The sequence below is a fragment of the Tamandua tetradactyla genome, chromosome 10 (genome assembly GCF_023851605.1).
Source record: "Tamandua tetradactyla isolate mTamTet1 chromosome 10, mTamTet1.pri, whole genome shotgun sequence".
NCBI classification, from domain to species: domain Eukaryota; kingdom Metazoa; phylum Chordata; class Mammalia; order Pilosa; family Myrmecophagidae; genus Tamandua; species Tamandua tetradactyla.
In genome coordinates, this window is record NC_135336.1 from 94,064,114 (window position 1) to 94,089,536 (window position 25,423).

The window sequence follows — 25,423 nt, forward strand, 5'->3', positions numbered from 1 at the left end:
ACAAAACAATTAGAAATCATTCCAATCTACATGTACAATCAGTAATTCTTAATAACATCACATAGTTGCATATTCATCATTTCTTAGTACATTTGCATCGATTTAGAAAAAGAAATAAAAAGACAACAGAATAAGAATTAAAACAATAATAGAAAGAAAAAAAAACAAAAACAAAAAACCTATACCTCACATGCAGCTTCATTCAGTGTTTTAACAGAATTGCATTACAATTGGGTAGTATTGTGCTGTCCATTTCTGAGTTTTTATATCCAGTCCCGTTGTACAGTCTGTATCCCTTCATCTCCACCTGGCATATCATTTTATAACCTAATTTTTAATGTAATAACTAGTCATGTCATTAGAATTCTAAGAGATCGTTTTAGGTACAGCGGATACTATTTTGATAAACATCTTTATAGCTAAATCTTTTTAAACAACCTTCCCCCCCACTGCAGAGTTAATTAATTTATTCCCTGAAGTGGAATTGATAGTTAAAACAGTGTATAAATATTAAGGCTCCTGGTATTTATTACCAGTTTGTTCTCACAGATGTAATAGTAATGCTCCCACTAATATTTACATGTCTGTTTGCTAATCCCAAGTGAATGCTGAGTATGCCATTTTAATATTTTGGCAGCTTGGTTGATGAAAAATAGTATTCTCCTCGTTTAAATTCAGTTCTTTTATTAATAAGAAGCTTAGCACTTTTTTCAAGTGTTAATTGGTCATTTATATTTCTTCACTTGAATTTCTGCTCTTTTCTGAGTCACATTTTCTTAGAAGGTTATCTTTTTTCTTGATTTTTATGAGCTCCTTATAATTAGGGATATGAATTCCTTGTGTCACATGCTTCAGCTATTACCAATTTTTCATTTGTTTTTTTAAAACTCATCTGTTATGTTTTTCTGTTATGGAAGTTTTTTTTCCTCCTCCCCCAATTCACCATTATTTTCCACTTTTAAGTATGTTTGCCGATGGTATCAAATTGAAGTCCTCTCTGATGACAAGATTTTAATGAACTATTAAAATTTTCTTCCAGTACACTTTTGTAATTTCACTTTTTCAATAGAATCTTTGAACCAAGTGTAATTTATTTTGGTGTGAGCAAAGACGTTTATTCGGGTGTACACAAATGTATTTATAGTTTTCTTAATTCTTAATTATTTTGGCCACATTATGCAACATCAGGTGAATTTAGGTAGCAAATTGAAGATAAACCATTAAGTTTTCACATTGTGCTCTGAAGAGCACTGAGAATTCCTTAAAAGAGTGTGCCATGGACTAGATGTGCAGGAGGAGGAGAGAGCTGAGTGTGTATTTCTGACCACAACTTTTCCCCATACTCTAGACTCAAATGGTCAGCTGTCTCCTAGGCTGATCATCTTGGGCACCAATAAATAATAGGCCATTGAAAATAACATGATCAAGACAGAATTTTTTATAGTATCCCTACCCGAAACTACACACCCCAGACCTTTCTCATTTTAGTAAATCATCCACCCCGTTGCATAGGCCAGAAACTTTATAGTTATCTTTGATTCTTCTCTTTTCCACACATATTACATCTATTTCATTCTGATGTCCTGTAGGATTTCTGTCTAAATTATATCCCATACCTGAACAGTCCTCATTGTTTCCGCTGTTAAAACATTTGTCCCGGCTACCACTGTCTCTCACATGGGCATCTGCAATGGTCTCTTCTCTGATTCACTTGATTCTGCGTTGGCCTCCTGTAATTTGTTCAAATGTTTCTGCAGTATAAATAAGATCATGCTATTCTCTTGTTTAAAGCACTTCAAAGACTTTCCATTATACTTGAAATAAAATCCAAGCTTCGTTTTAAAGGATCCATGTGGTCTTGTCCCTGCTGCCTCTTCAGTTTCCTCTCCTTCCACATAACCCTTTGTTTGCTTTGCATCAGTCAAACTAGCATTTCTATCTCTTGAACAGATTCTTTCCTTTCTTGGGGTCTTTGCACTGACTGGACCTGTCTCTTGCATCATTTAGGCAACATCCTCTGATGTCTTCTCCTTAGAGGCTCTCTTTGACTGAGGCTTAAGAGGAACCCTGCTCCCCACAGCCGCCCTCCACTTAAAATCTTGTTACCCTAGCTGTTTTCTTTAGAGTAGTTCCTTGTATGTGAAGTTATCATATTTATTTATTTACTTGTTTATTGGCCACCTCCCCATTATAGAATGTAAGCGCTTTGAGGCAGGGACTCTTGTTCACTTCTGAACCCCCAGCACTTAGCTCATCCTGGCTCATGGAATTAGAAAACCATTTGTGGAACTAACTACTCCCATCCGCATACCTCCTCTCCTGGCCTCATACACTTTAATCAGAGTAGCTCAGGTTTTAACTCTCTTGATTGAGCTTCAGTGTGAGATGTTATTTGAAGAAAGTTTTCTTGGTTGAAAGTTTGAAGACAGTTGCCTTAGGATTTACTCTCAAGATATATGAGGGGAAAAAAGATGTTTAATTTGATGTTTCTGTTAAGAGTGTTCTATCTACCTCATAAATAAACTGGTGATTTGTTTCCTGACTTTTTAACTTGAAGGGGGATAGGCATGAACACTGCATAATGATTGTAAAAATTTCCTGCCCAAGAGTATTTTTTTCCTTACATGCTATATTGTATATTGTTTTCCTATAAATAGGAAGATTATTAGATAATGTAATCTGTCCTTTTTAAAGGATGCTTGGTGAGTCCCACACCAAAGCATTTATATGGCTTTATTATGTAAATATTTACATTCCAGGTGTTTTATTCATATATAACCAGACATTCCCCTTGGGTCATAGTATTTGTATTCTCTTATTACCCATTAGGCTGCAAATTCTCTAGGCTATGACTTCTGTGCTTACTTTTAAAACTCCTCACTGCATTGGTACTCTGATGTATATCAGATTGCTGCTCACTAAATATTTGTTAATTTTGTTTCATTTGTCCTAGGAGACAATTTCTGTACTTTAGTTTTTTGGTTACTCTTTATAAGAAAACTCATTCTCCTAAGTATCTCAATTGTGTATGTGTGTGTTTTGTTTTAAGAACAACCAACTTTCTTAGTATCAAAATCCTTGAGGGTTTGATCTCCGGTGACTGCCCATGTAAAAAAAAAAAATCCATGAGAAATTATTGGTATGGCTTTTTGTTGTTATTAACACCTCACTAGCTACAAGTCTTCCATTTGTTGGCTTGATTTGCATATGCAATTTTTCTATTATACTTACTTTTTTTTTATTGATCCTTAAAGAGTACAGAATGTTTGATAAGGTTGATTGTAAAGGTAGTATATATAAATGGATCCTATTTTTTATCTAATCATAAGAACCTCTATCTTATAAGTGGGAAGTTTACACAGTTAAATTTAATGTTATCATTGTTGTACCTGGGTTTATAGGTACTTTTTTTTTTGTAACTTTTTTTTGTATAGTATAATATATATACAAAGCAAAGAAATAAAAAAGCAATAGTTTTCAAAGCACTCTTCAACAAGTAGTTGCAGGACAGATTTGGGAGTTTGTCATAGGCTACAATATACAATCCTCTCAGATTTTTCCTTCTAGGTGCTCCCAGAATATAGGAGGCTAGAGGCTTAAATATTTTTTTATCATCACAATTGACTTTTTTTCTTTTTTTTTTGTTGAAAATAACATACATACAAAAAAGCAATAAATTTCAAAGCACAGCACCACAATTAGTTGTAGAACGTATTTCAGAGTTTGACATGGGTTACTATTCCACAATTTTAGGTTTTTATTTCTAGCTGCTCTAAGATACTAGAGACTAAAAGAGATATCAGTTTAATGCTTCAGCATCATATTCATTTGTTAAGTCCTATCTTCACTATATAACTCCAACATCAACTTTGATCTTTCTATCCCACTCTTTAGGGGTGTTTGGGCTATCGCCATTCTAATTTTTTCATGTTGGAAGTGTCTGTCACTAATATGGAATAGGGAGTTGGAACTATCTGATGTTCTGCAGAGGCTGGGGCCCTCTAAGTTTCTAGACTTATCTGGATCAGGGACCTATCTGGAAACTTACTCTAGTGCTTGGAACCCTTGTGGAATCTTATATATTGCCCTAGGTGTTCTTTGAGATTGCCTGGAATGGCCCTGTTTGGGGTTGGGCAGGTAATGATAGGTAGCAATGTCTAACTGAAGCTTGTGTAAGAGCAACCTCCAGAGTAGCCTCTCGACTCTATTTGAGCTCTCTCTGCCTCTGATACTTTATTAGTTGTATTTCTTTTCCCCCTTTTGATCAGAATGAAATTGTTGATCCCACGGTTTCAGGACCAGATTCATCCCTGGGAGTCATCTCCCACATTGCCGGGGAGACTTTGACCCCTGGATGTCATGTCCCACGTAGTGGGGAGGGCATTTCACTTGCAGCATTGGGCTAAGAGAGAGCAAGGCCACATCTGAGCAACAAAAGGGCTCTTCCATAAGTAATTCTTAGGCATTTCTATAGGTAGGCTAAGCTTCTCTGCTACCTACATAAACTTCACAAGAGTAAGCCTCAGAATTGAGGGCATGGTCTATTGATTTGGGTGTCCCTAAAGTTTGACACAGTATCTGGGGATTCCCTAATGGTCAAGTTTAATAGTTCTGTATTTTTTCTCCCATCCCTCAAGGGATTTTGCCATTACTTTTAGATTATCTGCTTAATATATCTAGGATGTATCCAGGCATTACATTAATCTATACAGGATTAAAGGACCTCTTTCTTAGTCTGGGCTTCCTGCATTTCAATTATTCAAAAGATCTATCAGCTTTTAACATTTTGCCACATTTGCTGTATCATTCTGCTGTCCATTTATCTGTATATTAGTCCATCTCTCAGTTTGCTTTCTGAACACTTGAGTGTAGGCTGTATACATTATGCTCCTTGAACATTTAATACTGCCATGTGCACTTCCTAAGAACAAGGATATTCTCTTAAGAAACCACCTTAAGTATAGTTATCAAGTTCAAGAAATGTAACATTGGTATGAAATTTACAGTCTATATTCCAGTGTTTTCACATGTCCCAATAATGTCCTTTTGGACACTCTCCTCCTTTTATGTCTTGTCCAGGATCATGAATTATATTTAATTGACACTGTCTTTTTAGTTGCTCTTTTTTTTTTCTTTGTCTTTATTTTGATCAATTATTTTTAACAGCTTCATTTATCAATTTCTATTTCATTCCTTTAAAAGTAACATACATGGGGCGGGCCGCGGTGGCTCAGCGGGCAAGAGTGCTTGCCTGCCGTGCCGGAGGACCCCGGTTCGATTCCCGGCCCCAGCCCATGTAAAAAAAAAAAAAAACAAACAAACAAACAAAATATAATAAAACAAGAAAATGTTTAAAAATGTTTCCCTTTCTTCCTCCCTTCCTTCCTTCTCTGTCTTTCCTTCCTTTCCTCCCTCTCTCTTTAAAAAAAAAAAAAAAAAAAAAGTAACATACATAAATATTCTCTTTTTAAAAAATACATTTATATTGTATTATTCATTCCGAAAAGCCCATTACATTGACTTGATAAGGTAAATTTCACAATTATTCAAATGTTATTTAGTTTTAAATATATTCATCGTGCTCTTGTATAGAGCCCAAAGAGCTCTCAACTACCTATTCTGTTCTAGAAAACATTTTATTTTGTTATATGAAGAGCTAATGTAGGTAAGATGCATAATTCTATTTCTTTGCAAGTTGTTTTTTCTGATACAGGTAATTTCCATTTTAAAGGTTGGTAATCTGGTAGAGAAAGCATCTGTAGTTTGAGCTAGTTTATGCGTACTGAAAGGCTCTTGACCTTAAATGATTTCTTTTCTAGGAAAACCAAAGTAGAGTACAACTAAATCAAGAAAGAAAGGGAACTAATTTATTGAGGGTGTATGATTTGCTTTTACTTTGTATATATAAAATTGTTTATTCCTCATAATGGTTTCTTTTTAAGTTGTATTCACAAACCATACAATCCATCCAAAGTGTACTGTCAGTGGCTCTTGGTATGATCACATAGTTATGCATTCATCCCTACAATCAATATGAGAACATCCTCATTTCTTTGAAAAAAAATCTCATATTTCCTTATACCCCCCTATTATTGATGCTTAATTTTGGTATAGTGCCTTTGTAACAATTGATGAAAGAATATTACAGTGTCAGTGTTAACATTAGTCCCTAGTTTGAATTAATTAAACTTTTTATCAAATACTGCCCTATTACTAACAACTTATAATAGTGTTGTACATTGGTTGTAGTTCATATAAAAGCTTTTGAATATTTATACAATTAACCACAGTCATTGTCCACTATGGGTTTCGCTGTGTCATAGTCTCATGTTTTATCCTCTAGCTTTGCTTCTCGTGGCATACATGACCTTAGTCTTCCCCTTTCAACCACACTCACACCATGTATTGTTAATTACATTTACAATATTGTGCTGCCATCATATGGCATTGTGCTATCCATTTCTGAACATTTACAATCAACCTTATTAATTGCTCTTTTTTCTTTAAATTGTGGGCACATATATATATATATAGTATAAATTATTCCATCCAACCATTCTTAAGCATACCATTCAGTGAGATTAATCACATTCAAATTGTTATGGTACTGTCCTTACCTTCTACTACTAAAACTTTCTCATTTCCCCAAACAGAAACCCTGCACCTGTTAGGCATTAACTCTTCATTCTCCCTGCCTCCTGCCCCTCACCACCTGTACTTGCATGTTCTCTAATATTGAACTTGCATATTCTCTAATATTTCCTCTGTAGTTACCATAGGGCTTTGATTTATCATCCCGAATCTATAAGTCTTTGCTTTGATACCAATTTCACTTCAATAGTGTACACAAACTGTGTTCCTGTACACCTTAATCCCCCACCTTCATGTAGTTCTTGTTACAGATTACATATTTATACATTATGAGTTCAAAACCACTGAGTTATCATTACATCGTATATGTTTTCCTTTAGATCTCACAAGAAGGAAAAAGTGGAATTTCAAAGAAAAAATACTGTAGTCCTGACATTTATATTTATCCATCTTATTTTCCTTATTAGAACTCTTTGTTTGATCTGTTGTCTATTCTTTCCTTTCATCCTGCAGAACTCTCTTTAGCATCTCTTATAAGTCTGGGCTCATGGTGATGAACTCCCTCAGTTTTCATTTATCTGGGAATGTCTTAACCTATCTCTCATTTTTATGAGACAGTTTTGCCATATATGTAGTTCTTGGTTGGTAATATTTTGCTTTCAACATTTTGAATATGTCATCCCACTACCTTCTTGCTTCCATGGCTTCCAGTGAGAAATCAGCATTTAATCTTATTGCGGCTCTCATATGTGACTCATTGCTTCTCTCTTGCAACTTTCAGAATTCTCTTTCTTTGGAATTTGACAGTTTGTCATATGCCATGGTGTATGACATGTATTGGGGCTTATCCTATTTGGAATTTGTTGAACATCTTTGATGTGTTTATTCACGTCTTTTGCAAAATTTGCCCCTTTCTCTCTTTCTTCTTCTGGAACTCTCATTGTACATTTATTGGTATGCTTGATGGTGTCCCACAGCTTACTCTCAGGCTCTTTTCACTTTTCTTCATTTTTTCCTTTTTGTGCTCCTCAGACTGGATAATTTCAATTGTTTTACCTTGAAGTTCATGAATTCTTTCTTCTGCCAGTTGCAATCTAAGATTTTAAATCTCTGTTAGTGTGTTATTCAGCTCTGTTTAGTTCCTTTTCATAATTTTCCTCTCTCTATTGGTATTTTCTTGTGTCCATCTGTCATTTTCCTGATCATTTAGTTCTTTTTCCATTAGCTCTAAGAGCATATTTGTGGCCCTTTTTCAAAAGTCTTTGGAATGTCCCAAGTCTGATCTTTCTCATTGATAGTTTCTAATGCTTTAATCTTCTCCTTTACCTGGGCCATTGCTTCTTTGTATGTTTTCTAATTTTTTGTTGAATCCTGAACATTTGGATGCTTTAATATGTGCCTTAAGCTTATATATAGCTAGTGTTTTGACAACTTTCCTTGAATGCGAAGAGGTAACCAATAAGTAAATAAATAAGGGGAAAGAGAAAACTTTCCCGCCCAGTCTTTGTAGATTGACTTGGGTGAGTGGTCTCCTCCCGAGCTTAGAGAACATTTATCTCAATCTTTGCAGATAGACCTCTCCTAGTGTTCTCTTTCAGAGCTTATCCATACAGTCAGTTTAGAGAACAGTTGCAGGCCAAAGCATAGGGGCCCCCTGATTGTTTTTGCGTATGCATCTTGTCTTGGGCAAATATATGTGGCCCTAGGAATTCCCCATTAGTGTGGATATGAATGTCACCTCTTACCTAGGAAACAGTTTCCTCGTGGTCCCAGGCACTGCATTGTATGTGCTATACCCAGCAGGCCTTTACTCCAGGCAGCCACAGCTTGATTGATCTGCTACAGCATTCTGTAGGAAAGCTCTATGAAAGTTTGCCTTCTACATGCACAGCAAGTTCTGGGACAGGAAGTGTGTGATGAGTGTTCTGGTTCAGACTCTCAGCTGCCACCAGAGTGATTAGAGCAGGCATACATGTTCCCAGTATGTGCATAAGGGTTGCTACTTTGCTCCATCTGGAACTGGAACCAGTAACCCACACTAACTCCAAGCTGAGGTGGTGTGGGGATAGAGTACAAGCCAGCAAGAGTGCCAGGAGAAACTTCCAGTTCTGAATTGCTCTTTTCTTCACTTGGTGCTCACCTCGTGTGATGGTTAGGTTCTGGTGTCAACATGGCCAATGATGATGCCCAGTTGTGTGGTCAGGAAAGTACTGGCCTGACCGTGCAAGGATATTTTGTGGCCAGTTGATAAACCAGAAGACTGGTATATTAAATCATCAGTCAGTTGATGCATCTGTGGCTGACTACATCTGTGATCAACTAAGGCATGCCTCCCACCAATGAAATAATCTGATCATTGAAGACTTTTTAAGGAAGGAGAGAATCTTTTTCTTCAGTTAGCCACCCTCTCCTATAGAGTGGATCCACTCCTGTGGAGTTGTTCCACATTTTTCATCGGAGCTGCCAGCTTCACCTCTTATTCAGTAAATTTTGAACTCTTCCATTCCCACGGTTGCATGAGACCGCTTTATAAATCTCATATTTATGGATATCTTCTGTTGGTTGTGTTTCTCTAGAGAACTCTGACTAATACATCCTATTAACTGCAGTCCTTAAACTTTTCTGGAGCTTTGAGAAAGATTTTTTCGCCAAGTGTTGCTGGGTCAAAGCTTTTATGAGGAGCCCTGAAGCTTCTTCTTACTCTACCATCTTGATTGGGGAGGGCTCAGTTGTGTTTTAAACTATTGCTTTCTACATTTTAACCAGCACATGCAAAGAGACTGCCTTAAGTTTTTCTGTATGTATTTTCATGTTATAATAATAGGAGCATTAAATTTTAGTACAATTGTTTTCATTGTGAATTACACATTTGTGAAAATAAAATTATCTTCCTTTTTACCATTTTATTGTGAGATACAATTTTATTGTGAAATACATATATACAAAAAAGTGATAAATTTCAAAGTGCATTTAACAGTAGTAGTTATAGATTAAATTTCCAAATATGGTTATGGGTTACAGTTCTACCATTTCAAGTATTTCCTTACAGCTGCTCTAAGACACTGGAGACTAAAAGAAATATCCATATAATGATTCAGTAGTCATACTCATTTGTTAAATCCTTTCTTCTCTATTGCAACTCCTCCTTCTCCTTTGATCCTTCTCCCAATCTTTAGGGATATTTGGGCAATGATTGTTCTAATGTCTTCATGTTAAAAAAAGGGTGTTGATGTTATCGGGTAGGGTGATGCAAATAGTTGATGCTCTTGGAAAGACTGGTTTCAGGGTTTATCTGGCCTAGGAAGCATGTAGAGGTTTTATGTTTCTCAAAGATAAACTCAGCGAGTGAAACTTTTATAGAGTCTGAGAGCCCTGGATATTCTTTAGGGTTTGTAGGAATAGGTTTGAGAATTGGCATAGCGTGACAATTAGCAGTATCTCGCTGAAGCTTGTAAAAGAGGAACCTCCAAAGTAGTTTCTCAACTCTATTTAGACTTTCTTAGCGACTGATACCTTATTTTGTTACATTTCTTTTATCTCTTTCATCAGATAGGCATTTTTGGTCCCACAGTGACAGGGCCAGACTCATCCCTGGGAATCATGTCCCACGGTACCAGGGAGACTTACACCCATGAACGTTATGTCCTATGTAGGGGAGAGGGTAATGATTTTGCTTCCAGAGTTGGTGTTAGAGAAAGAGGCCACATCTGAGGAATAAAAGAGGTTCTCTGTAAGTCTCTCAGGCATAATTATAGATAGGATTAGCTTCTCCGTCACAAAAATTAGTTTCATAAAAACAAGTCGCAAGATCAAGGACATGGCCTATTAACTTGGGAGTCCCTAATGTTTGAGAGAGTATCAGAGATTTCCCAGGTGGGAATGCTTAATCGTTCCATATTTTTTCTTCAGCCCCCTTAAGGAACTTTCCTAATACTTTTAATTATTTGTCCAGCATATTCTGAAATATATTGAGGTATTATATTAAACTGGACAAAATTGCAAGACCTCGTTCGCAAGATGAGGTCCCATGTGTTTAGGATGAACTGAACTGGCCAGACAGGTTAAGTTAGATTGTGTGCTACAGAAAATTTAAGTTTTGGACAAAATAAACCTCTTTTCCTTTGGTCTCATACTGTAGGTGGAATTCTAAAATACAGACATTATCCTTTACTCTGTATTCTGATTTACCTTAGTCCCAGCCAGATCAGCTTCATTCCTCATAGTTGCTGTATATAGGAATGCTGACTTTCAGAGCAGAACTCCAATTCTGAATCTTAGGTGTAACACATGTACCCAATACTCCAGGAAAGCATGTTATATACATATAGCACAGCATTTCAAAATTTAGAAATAACATTTAAAGTTCAGGATTAAATGTGACTGCTGTAAAAGCTTATAGTCTAAGCCCCAATTTTCTTATAAATATTTTCTAAAAGAGACCAAACAATATTTGTCCTTTTGTTTCTGGCTTATTTTCTCAAAATAATGTCCTCAAGGTTAATTCAACTCCGTTGTTTGCCTCCTGACTTTGTTCCTTTTTGTAGCCACACAGAATTCCATATATGAATAACCCGCAGTTTGCCATTCTGCTTCTCGGTCACATTACCCTTTGGCTGCCTCCATCCATGGGGTATCATGAATAATGTAGCCATAAACATCAGTGTGCATGTCTGTTTGAGGTCCTCCTTTCAGTTCTTTTGAGTATATTCCCAGTAACAGGCTTGCCTCATCATTTGGCGACCCTATATTTAGCCTCCCACGGATCCTGTATTACCCTCTGGAGGGACTGCCCCATTCTGCTACCCTACCAACATTGAATAGGTATATTTTTCTTTCTACATTTTCTCTAGCACTTGAATCTTTGTGTATATATGTTTATTTTGACCCTGCAGGTTTTGTTGAGATATATTCCTGTAGCATGTAATCTATCTAAAATAAACAATCAGTGTTTCACAGTATCCTCACTTAGTTGTACAATCATCACTCTCAATTTTGCAGTTTTCATTGCTCTAAAGAGAAAAATAACAGACACACCAAAGAGAAAATCCAAAACTTCCCTTAATCCTTGTCCCCCCTTCCCCCCAATTATTTACTCCTAGTATTTGTTGTGGTACTGGTGTTTTCCCATTAAATGTAGACCATAGCATGCAATAAGTTGTTTTCCCCATATACCTCTATATTATTAACTCTTTGTATAGTGTCATACCTTTGAAGTAGTTCATGTAAGAACTTATTTATATTTGTAGTGCTAATCAGTGAGGTACATGGCTTTAAATAACCCCTTTCAATTATATTCACCTTCAATATGGCACTGTTACTTATAAGCCCACTAATGAACTACCATCATCTCTATCTACTTCTATACTTTAAAAAAAAAAATTTTTTTTAAAACATAACAACATACAAACATGAACATTCTTACCATATGATCATTCCATTCTTGGTATATAATCAGTAACTCACAATATCATCACATAGTTGTATATTCATCACCATGATCATTTCTTAGAGCATTTGTATCAATTCAGAAAAAGAAATAGAAAAATGAAAAAAATTCATACATATTATACTCCTCCTTCTCATTGATTGTTAGTATTTCCATCTACCCAATATATTTTAGCCTTTGTTTCCCTTTTTTTCTATACCCCTTATCACTGCCTTTTATTGATCACTACCATTTCAATCTACCAAATTTATTTTAACATTTGTTTCACCTATTATTTATTTATTTTTAATCATATGTTTTACTCATCTGTCCATACTGTAGTTAAAAAGAACATCAGACATGAGGTTGTTTTTTTTTTTTTTTTTTTTTGCATGGGCAGGTACCAGGAATCGAACCCAGGTCTCCTGCATGGCAGGCAAGAATTCTGCCTGCTGAGCCACAGTGGCCTGCCCTAACACAAGGTTTTTACAATTACAGGGTCACATTGCAAAAGCTGTATCATTATCCAATCATCTTCAAGAAACATGGCTACTGGAACACAGTTCTACATTTTTAGGCACTTCCCTCCTGCCTCTCCACTATACCATAACTAAAAAGGTGATATCTATATTATATGTAAGAATAACCTCTAGGATAATTTCTCGGCTCTATTTGAAATCTCTCAGCCATTGACAATTTATTTTGTCTTATTTCTGTCTTCTCCCTTTTGGTCCAGAAGATTTTCTCAATCCCTTGATGCTGAGTCCCAGCTCATTCTAGGATTTCTGTCCCATGTTTCCAGGAAGGTCCACACCCCTGGGAGTCATGTTCCATGTAGAGGTGGGGAGGGCAGTGAGTTTGCTTGTCTTGTTGGCTGAGAGAGAGAGGCCACATCTGAGCAACAAAAGAGGTTCTCTGGGGGTTGACTCTTAGGTCTAATTTTAAGTAAGCGTAGCCTATCCTTTATGGGAATAAGTTTCATATGAATAACCCCCAAGATCGAGGGCTTAGTCTATTGCTTTGGTTGTCCCCACTGCTTGTGAGGATATCAGGAATTCTCCACATGGAGAAGTTGGATTTTCCCCCTTTCTCATCATTTCTCCAAGGGGACTTTGCAAATACTTTTTTATTCACTGTTCAAATCACTCTGGGATTTATCAAGGCATCACTCTGGACAAACCACAAAATCTCATGCCCTACTCAAGGTTCCATGTACTTATGGTGTTCAATTAAATGATCCACATAAGTTTGATTAAATGATCCACATAAGTTATATTAGGAAATGCACTAGTCAAAATAGAAATTTTTTACCAAATAGACATTTTTTGCTTCAGCCTCACACATAAAGTTTTAAAATATGAATTACCATCTATTTTCAACACCCTGCAATATTGACATCCCTTTGTTCTTCCTCATGCAAAAACATTTTTTAATTTGTACAATTAGTCACTAACACTGTACACTCTAGGCATTCTTAGATTATACCATCTCAGTCTTTATTGTCTATCTTCTGATTTCATTTGTGCCCCCAGCCCTCCTCCCTCTATCATTCTCACATTCATCTTCATTCAGTGTACTAATATTATTGTATTACAGTTAGGTGATATCGTGCTATGCATTTCTGAATTTTTGCAATCAGTCCTGTTGCACGATCTGTATCCCTTCAGCTCCTATTACCGAACATCTATCCTATTTCTATCTCCTGATGGTCTCTGTTTTTAGCTGAAATTCTCCAAGTTCATTCACTAATGTTAGTTCATATCAGTGAGACCATACAGTATTTGTCCTTTTGTTTCTGACTAATCTCACTTAATGTCCTCAAGGTCCATCCATGTTGTTTTATATACTTCATAACTTTATTGTGTCTTAATAGCTGCATAATATTCCATTGTATATATATATATACCACAGCTTGTTTAACCACTTGTCTGTTGATGGACATTTTGGCTGTTTCCATCTCTTGGTAATTGTAAATAATGCTGCTATAAACACTGGCGTGCAAATATCTGTTTGTGTCCTTGCCCTCATGTCCTCTGAGTTGATATCTAGCAGTGGAATTGCTGGCAATTCTATAGTTAGCTTCCTGAGGAACCACCAAACTGCCTTCCACAGCAGTTGTACCATTTTACATTTCCAACAACAGTGGATAAATGTGCCCCTGCCTCCATACCTCTCCAGCACTTGTCGTTTTCTGCATTATTGTTAATGTCCATTCTGGTGGGTGTGAGATGATTTCTTATTGTGGTTTTGATTTGCATCTCCCTAATAGCCAGGGAAGTTGAGCATCTTTTCATGTGCCTTTTGTATTTCCTCTTCTGAGAAGTATCTGTCCAAGTCTTATGCCCGTTTTGTAATTGGGTTGTTATCTTTTTGTTGTTGATACTCCCATACTTCCAAGTTCAACCTTGTTGACTCATCTGTACATGTTAGGTAACTGTTCCCCCATTCTCTAGCTGCAGTCTATCTCTAGATCCCCTATATTTCAACATTTTAAGGCTCTGAGTTTACATTTTCCACAGGGTTCATATTAATAAAATCATGATAGTTATCCTTTTGTGTTAAGCTTTGTGTCCTCAAAGGTCATCCATGTTGTCATAAACTTTAGGTCCTCATTTCTTCTTACTGTATGTAATATTCCATTTATGTATATACCACATTTTGTTTATCCACTCCTCTGTTGATGGACACTTGGTTTGTTTCCCTCTTTTGACAATTGTGAATAATGCTGCTATGAACGTTGGTGTGCAAATATCTGTTCATGACACTGATTTCAGCTCTTCTGTGTATATACTGAGTAGTAGTATTACTGAGTCATAGGGCAACTTGATATTTAGTCCCTCTTTGGTCTCGTACCTTGTAACTGTTGTCTTGGATGCTTTTCTGCCAATTCTCTATTTGTTCCATGGAGCAGGGGTGAACTCAGCCTATCCTAGTCTGCCGTCTTCTGGAAGTCAAAATTACCTTCTTTATCACATTATAGCCTTTGCCCTGAATTTCAATCTTTCTCTGTCTTTTTTATTTTTGGGTATAATTCTAGTAAGTTTGAACCTGCTTTCTTTTCATAATAGTCTGCTCTTATATAATAGGTGGATGTTCTTTTGTTTTTTTATTGATTTGAAAGCCAATATATTCTAATGTTTTTTAACAATCTGAAGTGAATTTATTTCAAAGAGAAGTGAAAGATTTAATTCCTTTGAACAATTTTTTAAAATTTTTTAATGACAAATCATCACGCATACAATCCATCACGCATACAATCCATATGTGGTGTGCAATTAGTGGCTCACAATATCATCACATAGTTGTGTATTCATCATCATGATCATTTTTAGAACTTTGCATCACTCCAAAAAAAGAAGAAAAAAGAAAAAACTCATACATCCCATACCTCTTAGCCCTCCTATTCATTGACTATTCGTATTTCAATCAACCCAACTTATTTTGCCCCTAATGGCCCCTATTCTTTATTTACTTTTTATCCATGTTTTTTTTTACTAATCTGCTTTGGACATTTCTTGTTTTCTGTCCTATGGAATATTTTAATGATGCCATATTTTGAGGGTTTTCTTTAAGAAAGGTAATTTTGTATATTTAAGAGTTGAGTGAGAGGAGAGTTCCAGGTGCCTGAAGTACAGCAAAGAGACTTGTCCAGACCCTTGGAGAGAAAATAAAGCAAAACAAGCTGTGGGCAGTTGACTGCATATCATCATCTGCTTCTCACCACATTAAGAGTAAGCAGAGCTAGAGAAGCAGTTACTTAGTTCTACCTCCTGCCAGTTGGTGAGTGGTGTTCTTTAATGTTGTGTCAAAGTATAGAGGTGGGTATATAAATTAGTCAACCTTAGCTAAATTATGCTGCGGCTACAGTCCTTAAATATTAGTTGTTTATAACAACATAGATTATTCCTCATATCGGTGCCCTTTGTGGGTCAACTGTGACTCGTGTTCCTCTTTATTCCAGAACCCAGGGTGAAAGAATAAAGAGCCATGGTTCTTAATGCTTCTGCTTTAAAGTGGCATGTGCCATTGCTACTCATTGGCCAGAGAAAGTCACATGGTCATGCATGGCATCAATGGGTAGGAATTACCCCCTTTAGGAATTGGCGGGTAGGGAACGAGCAGGTTAGGGGAAGGTTGTAATTATTTTGCAGTAATACTAGCTGAGATAGTCTATTTTTTAATGTGGTGCCTCTTAAAAAAGGTTTTCTAAGTTTTTGAGTATTCAAGGTGAGAGTTTGGGACAGGAAGAAGGTGTGTTTCATGATATGAGAATTTGCTGGTAATATTTTTAGTATCATTTTAGGATCTGTGGACTGTGGTTCTAATACTTGGAAGCTGCTTAGTACATATTTGTCAAATAAGTGGACAAAATATATATATATATATTTTTTGAATGGGCAGGCACTGGGAATCTAACCTGAGTCTCCAGCATAGCAGGCGAGAACTCTGCCTGCTGAGCCGCCATGGCTTGCCTGGACAAAGATTTTTAATAATGACAAGAAAGTAAACCGTTTGCATTATATTTGGTGCCCTTTGTAGGTTACCTTGAATCAATTTTATAGAGCACTTCTTGTAATGGCACCTTTTATATGTAAAAAGAAAAGTACATAGTGGACTGATATGGTCCTTTTTGCCATATCAAAAAAAGTTTTATTTTAAAGACCTACATATTTATCGTAGAGCATTTGAAAAATATGTATAAATACAAGCAAGAAAAAGATTGCTTCCTCTCTGACTACTGTTAATGTTTTGTTATATATCCTATATATCTTTTATTTTCTTTTTGCTCTGTATAATTTTTAAAAGATTCTACTTTCAGTTGTGGTAAAATATACATAACAAAAAATGAATTTAATCATTTTAAAACCTTTTTTATTGGAAATATAACATATACAAAAAAGCAGTAAATTTCCAAGTACGTTTTTTTATTTAACTTTTTTTAAATTGTGAAGCATATGTACAAAAAAGCAATAAATTTCCAAGTATGTTATAGTAAGTAGTTATATATCAGATTTTAAAATTTGGTATGGGTTACACTTCCCCAGTTTTTTGTTTTTTTTCTTCTAGCTGCTCAAAGAATGGAGACCAACAAATATCAGTATAATGATTCACAGTCATACTCATTTGTTAAATCCTATTTTCTTTGTAACACTCCAACTTCTCTTTAAATAACATATATATATAAAAGCAAGAAATTTCAAAGTACATTGCCACAATTAGTTGTAGAACAGGTTTCAATGTTTGATATGGGTTAAAATTCCACAAGTTTAGGTTTTTATTTCTAGCTCGTCTAAGGTGCTGGAGGCTGAAAGAATATCACTAAACGCGATCTTCTCTGTATAACTCCACCATCACCTTTGATCTTTCTCCCATTCTTTAGGGGTATTTGGGCTATGGCCACTGTAACTTTTTCATCTTGGAATGGGCTGTCAGCAATGTGAATGGAACTATAGTTCCAATAGTGAATGGAACTAGTTGATGTTCTGGAAGAGCTGCCCCTCTGCATTTCAGGACTTACCTGGTTCAGAGACCCATCTGGAGCTTGTAGGTTTTAGTGCATGAAACTTCTGTACAATCATATATATGCCCTAGGTATTCTTTAGGATTGGCAGAAATGCCCTAGGTATTCTTTAGGTTTGGGTTTGGGTTTGGCAAGTTATGATAGTAGCAGTGTCTAACTGAAGCTTTCATAAAGAGTGACCTCCAGAATAGCTTCTCGTCTCTGTTTGAACTCTCTCAGCCAATGATAACTTAAATGTTATACTTCTTTTCCCCCTTTTGGTCACAATGGCATTGTTGATCCCATGGTGCCAGGGCTAGGCTCATCCCTGGGAGTCATCTCCCATGCCCCCAGGGACACTTGCACCCCTGAATGTCATGCCGCATGTAGTGGGGAGGGCAGTGATTTCACTTGCAGAGTTGGGCTTAGAGAGAGTGAGGCCACATCTGAGCAACAAAAGAGGTCCTCCAGAAGTGACTCTTAGGCATACTATAGGTAGGCTAAGCTTCTCTGCTACATACATAAGCTTCACAAGCAAACTTCCAGATCAGGGGCTTGGCCTATTGATTTGGGTGTCCCCAATATTTGACACAGAATACAGGGTTTCCCTGGTGGTAAAGTTTAATGCTTCTACATTGTTTCTCCTGTCCCTCAAGGGACTTTGCCAATTCTTCTTGATTATCTGCTTAATATACTCTGGGATGCATCTAGGCATTACATTAAGCTATACAGGTTAAAGACTCATTCTTATTCTCGGCTCCCTCCTTTAGTATTTCTAGTAGGGCAGGTTTTCTGATAATGATCTCTTTCAGCTTTTGTTTATTTGTAAATGTCTTAATCTCTTATTCATTTTTGAAAGGTAATTTTCTAGAATATAGAATCCTTTAATGACAGTTTTTATAAGGGCTTTAATTATGCCATTCCACTGTTTTCTAACCTCTGTGGTTTCTGATGAGAAATTTGCTGTTTTTACTATCAGGGATCTCTTGTATGTGACAAGTCACTTCTCTTGATGCTTTCAAAATACTTTCTTTGTTTTGGATTTTCATAATTTTGTTAATGTGTTTTAGTAGTAGGTCTCTTTGAGTCTGTCCTGCTTGGAGTTCATTGAACTTGCTGGGTGTGTATATTCATGCCTTTCTTCAGATTGAGAAAATTTCCCCCTTTTATTTCTTCAAATACTCTCTCTGCCCCTTTTTCTTTCTCTTGTCCTTCTGGGATTCCAATGATATGTGTGTTGGTATGCTTGATGGTGTCCCACAATACCCTCCAGCTCTGTTCATTTTTCTCCATTACTTTTTCTTTCTGTTTCTCTACTGCATAATTTGAATTGTCCTGTCTTCAAGTTTGCTGACCCTTTTTTCTGTCTGTTCAAATCTGTTGAAACCATCTAATGAGTTTTTCATTTTAGTGTATTTTGCAGCTCCAAAATCTTTGTTTTTTTCTTTTTATAATTTCTATCTCTTTATTGTTTTCAAACATTTTCCTAATTTCCTTTTGTTCTTTGTATGGTAGTTCCTTTAGCTCATTGAACATATATAAGACAGTTGATTTAAAATCTTTGACTAATAGTCCCAATCTATGAGCTTGCTCAGTGATGGTTTCTGGCAAATTATTTCAGGCAATACACTCCTGTTTCTTTGTGTATTTTGAAATTTTCATTGTTGTTGAAAACTGGACATTCTGAGTATTTTTTTCTTTTAACTCTGGACATCTAAGTCTCCTACTTCTCTGGGATTGCTAGGTTTTTGTTGTTGTCTTTGAAGGCTGGAGCCATCAACTTGTGACTTTTCCAAACTATTTTTGTTCCTAAACAAAGAATAATGAGAGGATAAAAAATAAGCACTGCCTCTTTAAGACTCTTTTGCTTTTGCTTGACAAAGGTTGAAATAATGGCTGCCCTTAGAGCTGGCACCCATAGCAATCAGAAATCAGTTCACACACCACAGCATTTTAGGGAACTGGATCCTTAAAGCTCATCCTAGCACCAGAAGCCTGGGCTGCAGTCCCCACTGCTGCCTGCCTTGCAACTGGGTGATGCAGGATGGTGGTGCTGCATGGAGAATGAAATTCACTGATATTTACCCCAGTTACCAGTTTCTTCCTTCAGCTCTTCCTTCCATGCTGCACAGTGTCCCCCCTAGACTCCAGAATTTCAAAATAGTTGATTGAAACAGTTCCTGCCAGTTCAGTAGTTAATCTGATGGAGGGGCTGATTCCCGAGCTTCCTACTCAACCATCTTTCCACGTTTCCATATAGTTTTTGAACATTGTAAATGTTCAAAAACGTCATAACATAATACTCACTTTTGTACTTTTTGTAGTATCTCTTGCTTGACTATTAGGATAGATGAGGAACTGGATAAGTATTATCAGATTAATTTTAACTTTCCCTTGTTGTCATTCTCTCTACTGGATGCTCTGCCCCTCTGTAGGAACTGGTCAGCTAATTAAAAAAAAAATTCGTACCCTATCCCTCTTCCTTTTCTCACCATGCCAAGGATGGAAACAATGAAAATTAGACAGCAGGCATAAAAAATAAGGGGCCTACATAACTGAGGTAACTTGTTTCTTTAATTAAATGTTACCCAACCCAATTATTGGAAAGTAGCCAAGTCTGCTACAAAATGCAGCCTTTTCATTTTAACTAGGAATTTAAAAGTTATTCTATTATTAAAAAGTCTTTGAAATATTTGTTACTAAGAACCAACAGAGAAAATTTAATTTAGAATAGGTATGATTTCCTCAATTTCTCATTTTTTTAAGGTCTGAAACATTAGACTTATGTAAATATTTTGATTTAATGTATATGTATTCTGTTACTTTATCATCTGACTCATTATTTAAAATTCAGAGAAATAGGATATAGCATTTTCTCATTGTTTTGCCAGTACATGAAGTTTGCCATCCAGGCATTTAAGTGTGATCCCCAAACCTTAAGCAACATGTGTTTGAATTCATAATCTTTCTGCTTTACTGTAGTTTGGAAAGTATATACTTTGCCACTTATTTTCCTGTTATTTTTTGATAATGTGACATAGGCCATCAAAACTGATGTTAAGTAATGCCTCATACTTGGGCATGTAAACTCCACTATTGTTTTCACGTTTAACATGTAAAAATAAATATATATATATGTAAATAAATATATATAAGCTGCCCAGATAGTTCTCAGACCAGATAATCAGTTCCTGAAGAATAAAGCTCCCACTGTTTTTTTTCTTTTTCTTTTATTCAGAGAGCACTTTTTATATCCTGGAATTTGTATAATCTCTCTCACTCTCTCTCTTTTTTTTAATCATGAACAGGCTCTGAGAAATGAATTGTATCATCTTTTGAATGATTTCAAGACAGGAGTTTGATAATAACAGTCGATTGGTCCAACTATCACTTCTTTGACTAGATAAGCTTAATGTGTGTTATATAAGAATCTAGCCTCTGCTTGAACTTATCTGTTGAGTACCCTGATTATCAAAGGTTGAAGCATTTTTTAGCTGGCAGTTGGTCTTTTGTGTAAGCAAGCCATTGTATAAGTTCACCAAACCTTGTTCTTCAGTATCATTAGTCATCTTCCCCCTTAGTTTTGCAGAAGTGGCTGAATCTTGAATCATTTGGCCTTTCCCAGTGCTAGAGATCCACCCTGCTGAGGTGAATACGTGAATTATTTGTTGTTCTCAGTGTAGAGCTAGGAACTGGTTTGTCTTCCTGTGATGCACAGATAGGGTTCCTTAAAAATACGTTACTAAAAGATATCTTTTATGTCCATCAGACAAAGAGACCTAATCAGAGCTATAGAAGTTACTGTGTAGTTGACATGGATGACCAAACTATTTATTGAACTCTTTTGCATAACTTCTGAACTTAATGTGATTTCCAAATATTTCAAAATACCGAATGTAGACTTAGGAGGCTCAGTGACCTGTTTTAGTTAAAGTTTTGATAAATTTCTCTATTTTAATTTCTTAGTTGCTATTATTTTAGAAACCTCCACTCTGCAAAATAGGTTAGGAGTGTGTACAGAATGACAGTTTAAATAATGTGCATTTTTGTGGTTGAAGCAGATGCCCTTAAATAAAGCTGCCAGATCAAAGAAGAGAAAGACTAAAAGGAGAATGAACCCTCCATGTAACATCTGTCAGTGACTAATGCAGTTCCTGTAAATTATTCTTCGTTTCCCATCCCAGATTCATTTTAGTTTTCCCTGTTGTAGTAAAGCATTTTTTTAAATTCTGCATTAGCAAAGTGCTGGTAACTTCTTAAAGAAATGTGATTCAGAGATGAACTTGAGTTGTCACCTTACTCCTTATCTAATCTAACATTCTCTTCTTTAAGGAAAGTGTCCATTATTAAGATCTAACCCCACAGGTCAGATATTAAATCTTGGTTGTAAGTGCCTCAGATCATTTATGGAGACTAAGTGATCCCTTTTTTAAAAAGTGGTCTTGATGGGACTCGTTAAGAGTCCTGATTCTGTTGGATAAAGGACAGTCAGGCTTTGGTCTCTTTTGTGGTGTCGTTCTTGCCAGGATCCAAAAGAACTCAAATTTCCAGGTAGGGAATAGCATGATTTATGAAAATATTTTCTAAGATTAAGGTAATACTTTTAAAAATATAAACATTAACTTGAATTTAGTTTTTTTTTGAAGTTATTTATTTTATTGATAGATTATATATTCACATACCATGTAATCATCCATAGTGTACAAATCAGTGGTTCACAGTGTCATCAAATAGCTGTACGTTTATCATCATAGTTGGTGTTTTTTTCTTTTTTGTGAAAAATAACATATATACAACACAATAAATTTCAAAGCACCACACAGCAATTAGTTGTAGAACAGATTTCAGAGTTTGTTATGGGCTACAATTCCACAGTTTTAGGTTTTTACTTCTAGCTGATCTAAGATACTGGAGACTAAAAGAAGTATCAGTATAGTGATTCAGCAATCATACTTCTTTGTCAAACCCTGCCTTCTCTGATTAACTCCACCATGAATTTAGTTTATTATTATTATTTTTTAATGAATTTAGTTTTAAGCTATCCCTTAGAAAGAGTTATAAGGGAAAGTTAAAATTTTGTAAGCTGTTTTTAAAATTTTGTGGATATTTTGCCAGAAACAGTTTCCCTAGGGTATCCCATAATTTCCTTTAATTATCTCAGAAGGGTGCCTGTTGGCAAAATGGAGGGAAAAAAAAAACCAGTCAGTGTTTAAAATCAGCTTAATTGCAGTGACAAGAAAGGGAGAAAACATCTTAATTTAGAGACAGGTAATTCTTAACTGAACCTTTTCCTCCTGTGAACAATAGAAAAACTGCAGGGTCATCCTAATTTGCTTTATAACTATAAAGATGTAAAAAATTTAAATTGCTATGTTTATTATATTCCTTTGGAATCCTTGGTAAAGTAACTTTTCTGAGCTAATACTTTATGGAAAGGTAAATTTGTGTTATAAAAAAGATCAACATCTAAAAATTCTAACATCTGCAAAAGTATGGGTAGTGGTAACTCCCAAGTACCCATTATCCGGCTTCAGTAACTTTTAACTCATGGATAGTCTTGTTTTATCTTTCCCTCTGCCCTCCCACCCTAGATCATTTTGAAGCAAATTCCAAATATCAAATTATTTCATTAAAACTAGTTGCTTTTGATAGTGACAGTAGAAGCCAGTTTATAAGGACACAGTCCCTGCATTGAAGAGCTCAAGTTTTAAGAAGGAGCTTATATTTTCACTGGATATCCTGTGTTCAGGGAGCCAGGGACTTTCTTCAAGTTTCTCTTGTCTTTTAAATAGAGGTGTATTTGCAAAGTTCTTATCTGCTTTGGAAATTCCTGAGCAAGTTCAGGTTTAGTCCTGTACTGTTTTGGCTGTACCTTATCTGAACAGTATTGAAGGGAAGAAAGAATGATTTCACCAAAAGCCTGCTTTGAGACAACATTGGGTATATTTAGGAAGTACTTACTCCTTTATACTGTAATAGTATATGAACTTTTAAAGGTACCTTATAATAATAGCTCCCTTAAAAAATACAAATAAAATACTTAAAGGCGAACTGTTTTTTATAACAGTTTGTAGGACAAATTCCCTTTTTTGAGTCAAAATTTTTTTTCTTTCATGTTCTTGAGACTTGCAAATATTGGTCGTCTCATTCTTTGTTGTTGAACCTATTGGTTTCCCAGACCAGTGTGTCTTTTTTGTGTACTTTGACCTTGCACTTTAAACGGAATTCCTTTTGTCCTTTGAAGAAGGCATAAAGTTGTCAGTTCATGTTGGTGAGTTTGAGAATTTTATCTATGATTTCTATATCCCAAGTGGCATTAATGATAATTATAGTAACAATATCTCAGTTTACTCCTTTAAAAATAACTGATTCATCAGATTAAATAAAGTAATTGAAGTGTTTATCATCTAAAGTTAAGCCAATTTATTCATAATTATTCATTCTTAGGGTTTAGCTCTTCAACATAGAAAACCATGGAGTTTGCTTTTATGTTTTACTTTGGTACTGTTTTGAGCATAATTGTGGACTTGGCTGTACTGAATGCTGAATATGCTGGACTGAGGTAAATTAAGAATCTAATTTGCAGGGTCTTTAATATGTGTCTACATTTCTTCAGTAGCTAAATGAAGTAATTATATTTACATTCTGCCTATTTCACAGATAGATTGTTTCACAGATAGAATTGCCATAATTAGATTTTTAAAAAATTTACCAAATTATTTGAGCTGTTTCACAGATAGGTGCTATATAAAGGCAAAGTGTTATTAACATCTCATTTTTTAATGTGTGTTTTTGGCACCATAAACACATATTACTTTTTCTCTTTTCCCAGCATATATTCTGATAGATGTTTTGAAGTTTGGTCTCTTGATGTCTTTAGTATCTGGAATGCTATAAAGCCTTCTTATATACTATTTTCAGTACATTGCAATGAGTCTGGATAGATGAGGAGTTAATGTTAAGGTAATGGAACTGTGTAAGTGCTCGCCTGTGTATCCTTTTGTCCTCTCCGCTTTCAGGGTAGAGTTACTGTTTACAGGGACACTTTTCACCATCTCTGATGGACAGTCTGAATCAGTGTGTTGTTGCTTGGCTGTCTTGAGCTCAATTTTTATCTGATTTTTTCCCCATTCCTCCCCCACCCCATTTAATATCGTAAATTCCAAGATTGATGTTCTGTTTGTCTAGTTACTCTGCGGATGATGAATACTGTCCAGTAAAGTAAAACAGATCCTTCACATTCTGTGACATAAATTGAAGAATCGGTGAATCAATAAATGAGCTGTTCTGAGACTAGAGCCTGGTTACCGGACTCCCCAGTTTTTCAGGGCTCCCATTAAGTGTTTATGGATGAAATTGTTCTCTTTATCTGATTTCAGTTAAGTAGTATTAATGGCTAATATGCCTCATTTTTTCAGCACAATTTGAATATCCTTCATGCATGTTTTATAAAATGTTCTTTTTTTGTCATAATAGTTGGTAAACTTTATACATAGTAGTTAAAGAATTTTTCAGACTTATTGCAGTGCATACACGCCTCTGCTTTTCACATAATGAGATAACTAATGATATATTTTACAATTTGATGTTTCCAATTTGTAGAACTTAAGGGCCTACCAGAATGTGGGGTGGTAGTTTTTCAGGGAACTCTAGTAGTCTCTTTTGCTGCATTGTTATGTTGACCTACCCAAACTGTTGGTTTCTGTTACATTTGAGAGTGAATTAAGTTTAAGAACAAATGAGGTGACTTCCTCAGAATAGCATTCCAAATATATAGATAGGTTCAGTTGTCAGTGGAGTATGAAATACTTAAAAACAGCCTTCATTTTATCATACAACTTGAATGGAAATCCTGCCTTTAAAAGGCTTTTAAAAGCAGCAATAACATACTTTGGCAAATAAAATAA

The 25,423-nt window shown here is 35.7% G+C and overlaps 1 protein-coding gene across 3 annotated transcripts in view; it reads left to right on the plus strand.

The window, feature by feature from the left end:
• ITSN1 (intersectin 1) overlaps positions 1-25,423 on the plus strand; it is a 263,233-nt gene that overhangs the window by 38,742 nt on the left and 199,068 nt on the right. The gene's annotated exons all lie outside the window — the stretch shown is intronic.